This window comes from Fringilla coelebs, assembly GCF_963513975.1.
Source record: "Fringilla coelebs genome assembly, chromosome: 2".
Lineage (NCBI taxonomy): Eukaryota > Metazoa > Chordata > Aves > Passeriformes > Fringillidae > Fringilla > Fringilla coelebs.
Window position 1 is genome coordinate 83,105,891 of NC_140029.1, and position 9,145 is coordinate 83,115,035.

At 49.0% G+C, this 9,145-nt stretch overlaps 1 protein-coding gene across 1 annotated transcript in view; it reads right to left on the reverse strand.

Moving 5' to 3' along the window:
• Nucleotides 1-6,063, reverse strand: part of CCDC90B (coiled-coil domain containing 90B) — an 18,151-nt gene extending 12,088 nt beyond the window's left edge. Inside the window, exon 1 of the mRNA XM_084225045.1 lies at nt 5,996-6,063. The gene's annotated coding sequence lies outside the window, so the exon portion shown is untranslated. The remainder of the gene's footprint in view (nt 1-5,995) is intronic.
• Nucleotides 6,064-9,145: the final 3,082 nt, after the last annotated feature.

The window sequence follows — 9,145 nt, forward strand, 5'->3', positions numbered from 1 at the left end:
GCGCTGCTCCGGGCGTCAGGACTGCTGTCCCGGTTTGCCGCAGGAGGGCAGCAGCCTACAGCCGGATCGGCTGGTGACGGGACCGTTCTGATCAGTTCCCCCTTCTGCTCTCATTTGTACATATTCAGTGCAGGACAGCCATTCCTATGCTCTCAGCTGGCTATTCTACAGCTTTTGCACGCACACAACCCACACATCTCGATATTATCAGTCCATTTGTCTGGGTGAGGGTCTGCAGCAGGGATTACTTTCGTGCTGCCATACTCTGCAAGGATGCTGTAGGGAGGGAGGCTCTCAGAAACAGATGAAAATAGGGAAGGCGAGTGGATGTGAACCACTAAGAGAAAAGTGTTGAAACTAGTGAGACGGTTGCAAAGAGGGGAAATAACAAGACACATCCTCTGCCTGGTGTTGGGACCATCCATCTGATTCCTGCCTCAGCATCCATGAGCACACGCCCCTCCCAGCTCTGTTTTGCTTCACCTCAGTGGGTAAGAGGGGAGAATTGCTGGGAAGCAGAACTGGCTCTGATCTCTCTCTTACCACACTGGTGAGACAAAGCCAAAGTGTAAGATACAGTTTGGGAGGCAAAGGTGAGTGAGATTCAACAGCCTGGAGCGGGACAGAAGACAGTTTGCATCTAGAAGATGCTGTTGATCATAATTTTGTCCTCTAATTGTTTCAGCACTGGCTGGTATTGTATATATTTAGGAACATGAGACCTCCACAGTGTCTCTTTCTCAGGTCAGTGTGTTGTGCTCTGACTCTCTTCTGCATTACAAAGCCAGGCTATGCCTCTGCTGGCTACTCAGTGGGCTCTTGTCCTTCAGCATCACGCTAGCAAACATCTCTCAGGATTTCAGTCTCATTTGCTAAAGGTGCCTTGCAGATAGGATGTTGTTACCCAGCAGCTCTCCCGAGTTGCTTAAGCACTTTATGGGAAACCCAGAGAGAAGGGCTGGTGCATTCTACCCAGTTTTGAACTGACTGGAGCTTAGGAGCTTAACTGTGCTTCACAAACATACGGAGACAAAGAGCAGGGAGCAGGTGATAATGCCAGTGCCGATCAACAACAACAGTACAATAGATTCTGTATTCCCCATACAAAAGAATTCACTGAGGCATGCATCCTGGAAAGCTTTATTCCTCCTAAGGTACCTATCACAGTTTGTTTTCCATCTAGATAAGCACACTTGCAGCAAATTAGATTACCTTCCAAATAAACATGCAGGGTGGGGCATGGGAGCCTGGGGTAGGATAGGTCAGTGCTCTGCATGACTAATTTACTTACATCAGGCTCAGATAAATCTTACTAAATTAAATTTAGATGGAGTGTGTGCTGTGGACAGACATACTTTGAAGCTGTGGTTGACATTATGTTGATTTTCACCCTTGTTGGTGTTTTGAATAACACCGGGACCCTAGTGGGAAGGAATAATAGGAGAGTGATCACAGATGTATTTAATGAAGTCTTGTCTAAGTCAGTGAGGTGGCTGCAGTCGATGGAACCATGCTGACTTCTATCAGCAGAGGCTACTGCTTGTTCTTTGTAATCTTGTGGTACTGAGAAGCCCAAGCCCTGCATCAGCATCTCACCATTGTGAAATCTCAGTATGTAGATCCTGCATGCAGACAAAGTCAATACAAAAATTCTACTGTGGAAATTAGTTAGGGAAAAAAGACTTTGGTGCTTGTTGCCTGATGCTCCTCTTGCCCATCTTTTTGAATTACCCTCTCCCTGCCCTTCGCAGAACTTCCATCTACTGCCTGCGTGATATTTGGTGGTCAGGAGCACCCCTCAAGCATAAGCCCACCTACATATTGCATCTTTCCCTAGAAGTTGTGATGTTTCATGGGCTCACTAAGCTATGGATAACTGACCCTGACATTCACAGTCTAGGTCACTCCAGAAATCCAGATGGATTCTGCTCCCTTGTAATCTGAGGATGTTAGGGTACACTGTGCAGCAGTGTCCAACTGCCTTCTGTGGATCACATGCCAGGCCATCAAACCTGCATTCTTGGATGGGTGCTTCATAGCAGTGGTTTTCTTTGCAATCCATGCATGTGGGCTTCTAGATTTGAGGTGGGCACATTGTTCCACTTCATCCTCCTGACTGAGCAAGAAGGACGACCACAGGCTGGCATGGCATGCCCTGGATCCCCCTTTCCCTCTGACAGGACAGAGACAACTCTGTGGGGCATCTCTGGCAGCTGAGACCTAGACCTTTGGTCAGGGGGAGGAGGGGAAGTTCTCTTTGAATCCTGGGAGCCATTGGAACAGTCACTCTGCAGTTAGTGGTTCGGGGTCTGTCCAGTGCATCAGCCCTGCGGTGTTGGCATACAGCACTGGTGAGTTATGTGCAACTTCTGCACATGGACTGGGTGCAGTCCCACCACCTCTGCTTCCCTCAAGCACTGGATGCCTTTTACAGTGGTGTAGGGGGAGACAGTATGGGTAAATGAAGGTGGTATAGAAGGCAATCTTATCCCCCAATGAGTTGCAGCTGGACCAATTACTAAAGAGTAGAAGCAGGCCTGATCTTAACAGGCCACACCTGTAACCAATAAGAACAAGTGGTATAAAAGAGTGGATTGGTGGGATCTGGAAAAAGAGGAGTCAGGTGACTGCTGTAAGGACTGGGGATGGTTAGTGCATAGAGGAGCTGTAGTGCCAGAAACTTCGAGGAGGTATGAGGCTCTGGTGATATGAAATCCTTGCACTATAATGATGTTAGAACTCGTGCTGTGTAAGATGACACAGTGGTGGTTCACTTGCCCAGGCATTGTACCAAGTCATCCTTGAGGGAGTAACTGACTTTCATTGTCAACAGGAATTATGTCCAAAGGCTTCTCTTTGTCAATCCTGGTGTCTCTCCTTAGGGATCCCAGCTGCCTGGCTTGCTGGCTAACTCCTGACAGCAGACCCCAGTATCCTGATGTTGGACAACCAGGCAGCAATCTGCTCACCTGGCTTGTGGCTGTAATTTTTCCACAGATCTTGCAGCGCCTTTAAAACTTAGGGTTTATGGCCTGAGTGATTTCTGCCTCCTTCGTCTCTTTGTCACTTCCTTGTCCTGCTTCCTATGATGGTGCTGGGCTGAGGCTCAGTAGGCACAGGCCAAGCTGAAAAACATTGCCAAAATTCATTGTGTCTCATTGGGTTAGGCAAGGCACCTTCCTTCACATGGTGAGCCAGTTCAACGGGTTTATGTGCCTGTTCAAGTGTAAAATCTCAGGCTATTGAAGGTGATAACTACTCTAGGCATTGGCTCTAGGCACCTTCCCAAATCCTCCCACAAACCTTGCCAACACCAACTGGCCATCTTGGTGCACATCTCTTTGTCACCTCACCAACAATGCTTTATCTTGGTTTTGTTTACTCTTGTGCCAGGACCAAGCCAGGTTCTGCAGTCCCATCAGCAATCCAGCAATGCTTGAGAACATAATCAAACAGCATGCATGATCACATACAGGGAACTTGGGAGCCCATGCAAAAAAAGCTGCACACATCCACGCCAGAGGAGCAGAGGATCCCTCCCAGGGGAGCAGAGGGAGGTGTAATCCCTAATGCTTCCCACAAGGAAGCTCACACAGCACAAGAGGAGCATCAATGCCAGGGCCGTACACCAGCCTTGGCACACAGCCATTGCCTTTTTCCAGAGGTGTCCAGGGGCAGTGAAGTAAAGCAATAAGTACCACAGGAAACAGAGAAGCAGCCTCAGACTGTAATATACAGTAAAGAACACAAGCTGCATGACCAGCACAGGACCTGCCAGTTGACAGCTCCAACTGCTGATAGAATGCTCAAATGGAACCCGTTATGTCAGGCTCCATGCTGTGCTTGGAACAGACTGTTGTGGGTTGACCCTGGCTAACAGACACCTACCCGCATGCTCGCTGACTCCCCTCCCTCATGGGATGGGGAGAAAGCAGAAAGGTGAGGAGATTTGTGATTTGAGCTAGTGATAGTTTAATGGGGAGAGCAAAAGCTGCATGCACAGGCAAAGCAGGGAAAAAAAAAGGAATTTATTACTACTTCCCACTGGCAGGCAAATGTTTTGCTACTTCTTGGCAAGGAGGACCTCAGGTTTAGTTGAGAAGACAAATGCCATAACCACAAACATAGCTTCACAGAATCACAGACTGGCTTGCATTGGGAGGGACCTTAAAGACCATCCCATTCCAAACCCCTGCCATGGGCAGGGACACCTTCCACTAGAGCAGGTTGCTCAGAGCCCCATCAAGCCTGGTCTTCAACACTTCCAAGGATGAGGCAACCTGTTTGAGTGCTTCACCACCCTCACAGAGAAGAATTCTTACCATGCTCCATTCTTCCTCCTTCTTCTGAGCTTTTACTGCTAAGCATGATGTCATATGGCATGGAATGTCCCTTTTGTCAGCTAGAATCAACTGTCCTGGCTGGGTCCCCTTTCAACCCTTTGCCAGCCCCCAGCCAACTTGCTGGGTGAGCTGGGCAGAAGAGGAAAGAGAGAAAACCACAGATGTTTTGTAAGTTCTGTGCAGCAATAGCCCAAACACCCTTTTGTTACTGACACCATTTCAGACGCAGCTTCAAAGCATCACTCCGCACAGACTGTTAGGAAAGAGAGGTAACTCCATCCCAGCCAGGCCCAGGACACTTGTCTAACAAAGATCCTGAAGGACCAGGTTGTACTGGAGAAGCTGGCATAGCTTCATAAACAAGTTCATCAAAGTCACTGTGATCTTATTTACAAGTTATCATGGAAATGGCTGACAGCTCCCAGGGAGAGTTTTTCACATTCCCTCACATTGCTCAGAAATTCTGATGGAGTCCAAAATGCTTTGACTAAGATTGCAGAGTGGCGTTTTAGTGTTTTGAGACCACACAGACATTGATGCATTGCCACGTAGGCACGAACAGCACCCACTCAACCCCAGCGCTCTGTATCATGGGAACAGCTTGCAGACCATTGTTTTCAGAGATCTTCTTGCTTGAATAGGTTATACAAGAACTAAGAGCTTTTCACAAAGTGATCAAGTGTTTATGAGCCAGGAAACAGAGCAAATATATTTCTTTGCAGGTTAATGTAAATCCAGCTGGGATCTTAAAACATTTAAGAGATGAGCTTCAGAAAGGTACACTGCTTGATTTAAGACAAGTGGAGACATGGCAACATCTCCACTTATGTGGGAACTCAGCGCACTTCTCCTGAGGGCCAGAGCTACCGAGAGAACCCTTGGGGAGCTCGGGAGCCTTGGGATGTTGCAAAAAGTACCTGGTGGCTCAACTTTGACCCTGCAAGAGATGTTCCACCTATATGTGGGGACATAAGAATCACTGGCGTGTAAAAGATATAGAAATAGAACATTTATAAGCTTAAGCACAGTTTTTAAGATTTGGTACAGGGGGGTTGGAAAAGAACAAGATGGAGGGAGTTAGGCCTGCCACATGGCTTTTCCTCCTTCTTCTTGTCTTCCATTTTCCGGGTGACGTAGGTATTTTTGATAGGTTTATAGTAAAGGTACACTTAGTAATAAAAATTATAAGTATTGGAGACAAAAGATAAATATAGTCTACGTAAACTTTGTTATAAAAGGAGGTGGCCGCCCTGTGGGCGGTCAGAGTGCCTTTGGCTGCCTTGCTGGTCAGACCCCGGCTGGGCAGAAAGAAAATTTTTGTAGATAAGAAATAATAAACAACCTTGAAGACCGAACCTGAGAGTCCAGCCTTGTTTTTTGGAGCCCGAAAAGCGAGCCCATCTCACCCTTGTCTGGGCAGAGACAAATAACAGCCCGAACCCGGACATCTGGCTGTCCCTTGGGTGGGCTGCAAGGCTCCCACCGAGCCCTAGGGCTCTCGGAAGAGGGCCCGAGGGCTCCCAGAAGAAGGCCCAGAAGAGGACTCTCAGAAGACGGCTCAGGAGTCCTGAGACGGGGACCACAACTGATAGCCTGAAAGAAGCGGAGATTTCCCGGCCTGGGACGTGTGCCAAGGTCACCGCAGATAATACCTTCAGAAGCCAGCCAGGAGTTTGAAGCGACTGCAGCCACTGATAATCCACCTCACTCCACTCTCTGCCGAAAACACCTCGTATCAGGACAGCCTGAAACGGAACCAGAAAGGCGCCTCTGATTCCACCTCCTGAAAACTGCTGGCCAGAATCCAGGACATTTCCGGCTTCCCTGACGACGATTTCGGTGAGAGAATTCTTAATAATATACACGAAATGGGGGTTTCATATTCAAAGGATCAAATACAAATTTTGTCAGATTTAAAAAGGGTAGCAGATACATACACATTAGGAATATCAAAGCCAGATCTTAAACACCTGCTTTTGTGGACAAGATGTCATTATCCTTCGGCAGAGACCCGGTTGCTATTTGAAGTGGGTTTCTGGCAAGAAGTGAACAGACATCTGTATTTATTAACAATAAAAAAGGATGAGACAGCTTTTAGATTGCTGTCTCCAGCACGCACTATGTTAGAAGCAATCATGGCTAAGTCAAACACAGTAGCCAAAGAGACACGTGATACACCCTCAGAGACCAAGGGAGGGAACAATGGCTCAAGACAGAGGCTGCCTTTAAGCCCTGTCGGCCAAGGGGACACACTTCTTGAAGAAGAAAAGCAGGGAGAAATACAACCTCCAGTCCCACCAGCCCAGCTGTGTGAGGGACTCCCGGAGTGCCCTGAAACCTCAGAGTCAGAAAGCGATTTAAACCTCAGCTCAATCTCTGATTCAGGCAGTGGAGTCGAAAACACGGGGGGTGGGGGCGGAGCCTCGCTCTCCCGCGGCCGCGCGGCGCGGGGGGGCAGCCAAGCTCGCAGCCGTGCCACTGATACGGGGGGCAGCGGCGGGGCGAGCGGACCCGCGGGAAGCGGCGGGAGGAGCAAAGCCGCAGTGAGCGGCGGGAAAAGGACCGCAAAAAATAGCGGACCAAGGGGTCATGGGTTGGCAAAGCCCGAGGAGGCGTTTGCAAGATCCATGGGGACAAAGGGGGAGACGGGTTCTGGGGAGATTTCTGCAAGCGAATTACCGTGCGAAACAGGGGTCCCCGGTGCCGCTGCGCCGAAAATAATCAGCTCTGGCAAGGGCTCTGTTGTAAATCCTCATGTCTCTGACCGAAAACCCAGAGACCGGGACAGCCCGGATTGCTCTGGAGTGCCGGTGAGGAAACATAGGGGTCGCAGAGTGATGACGTCAGAGCAGGAAATGCAGCCGCGGCGTTCGGCTCGAATAAGAGACCGGATGAAGGCTCAGGCGGGACGGGGAGGGGTCGCGCGGGCAGGAGGGACGGACACTACATCAGAGGAAGAGGCAGAATGGGGGACAGACATTAGGGAAGAGAGTTCTGAGACGGAGCAGGAGGGAGACAGTGACGTCAGTTTAGGAGACGCAGGGCTCCTGGGGACTGCGCATGCCCAGAAAAAACGTGGTCAGGGGCGGGCCCGATCTCCCGTGGCGTCAGGGGTGAGGCGGAGCCGTGCCCGGAGTTCGGCACGGCAAGGCACCACCCCCTCTCTGAGTTCGGCTCCTCCGGTCCCTATCCCAATGGTTCAAAATACCCAAGCCTCAAAAAGATGCTTAGATGTCCAAACCCCATCGCTAAGATATCAGAAATCCACTCAAACCCGACCCCGAAAGGCACACAAACCACTTTTAGCCGACACAGCAGACGAGCTGGCTGAGTCTGTGAGCTCGTCAGTGTCAGTCAGGCAGAAGACAGCGCCACCTTATGGTGGGACGGTCACACTGCAGGACATACCAGACCTGGTCGGTGGAGCCACAGCGCCATCTCGTGGCGAAATCAAAACATTGCAACAATATTTCCCAACAACTTATAAAAAGAAAGCTAAATCAAAGAAAACAATAACAACGCAGCAGATGAGTTATCCAGCAACATCGGAGCTTCAAGAAATCGAAGAAATACCGCGGGAAGAACAATCACAAGAAGAAGAAACCATCAAAATTACAGCTTCAAAAGGAATTCCAGGGTGGATGTTCACAGCAGTTGAGACGGCAAAAAATCTTTTACATTCAGTTGACACAGAGATAAAGGCACAGTCACGAGGAGCAAGACCAAAGACCTCAAGGCGGAAAATATGGACGGAAGAATCTCCAAGCACTTCCACAACTCCACTGTGGATGCATTTGCCAATGGGAATTCCAGAAGAAGAGCAACATCAGCCGGTGAAGACGATGGATTGGGAGTACATTAGAGAAAAATTGTCCGAGGAAAAAGATTTATTCCCAGGAACAGGAGATCTAACAATGCCGGTGACATATGATGCACAGGGGCAAAACCCGAGGTGGGAAAGAATGGGTCACGAAGTAATCAAAGATTTAGCAAAAGCCATCCGAAGCAATGGACTGAATTCACAGTATTTTAAACAACTTTTAAAAGGGACATTTAATATGTATGACCTTACGCCATATGATATTCGAAGCCTTGTGTCGATGATTCTTACGGACACACAGAATCTCATCTGGGAGAGAAGGTGGCGAAGATATCTTACAGAATTACGAAATGGCTATCAAGGTGGACCGAATGCAAACCTCACTGTAGCACAATTAGCAGGAGATCCTCCGGATGACAATCCAGCAGAGCAAGCAGCGCGACTCCCGAGACGAGTGCTGAATGACATCAAAGAAGCAGCACAAAGGGCAATCTTGCAGATTGCTCCAGCAGGAGTTCCAGATACTCCTTTTTCAGGAATTAGACAAGGTCCCATGGAACCGTTCTCAACATTCGTGGATCGACTGTCGCAAGCTGTGGATCGACAGGTTTTGGTAGAGGAGGCCAAGCAACCTCTTTTAGAAAGTTTAGCTTTCTACAATGCCAACCCGGATTGCCAACGGGTCATCACCGCATTGCCAGGCCGTCCAACCTTGGCAGACATGGTGGAGGCATGCAGCAAAGTTGGAACACCTCAGCATGTCGCATCGATCGTGAAGGACGAACTGAGAGAGGAATGGGAACAGCAAGTGAAAGAACAATCGGGAAAACAATCGGAAGATAAGCTGGAAAAAGTGATACAACAAATGGACAAAGTTCTGGCCGCCGTCCAAAAGAAGAAGAAGAACCCTCCGTCCGAGGGACAGTGCTACAAGTGTGGGGCACAGGGACACTTCAAGAAGAACTGTCCACATGCAAACATA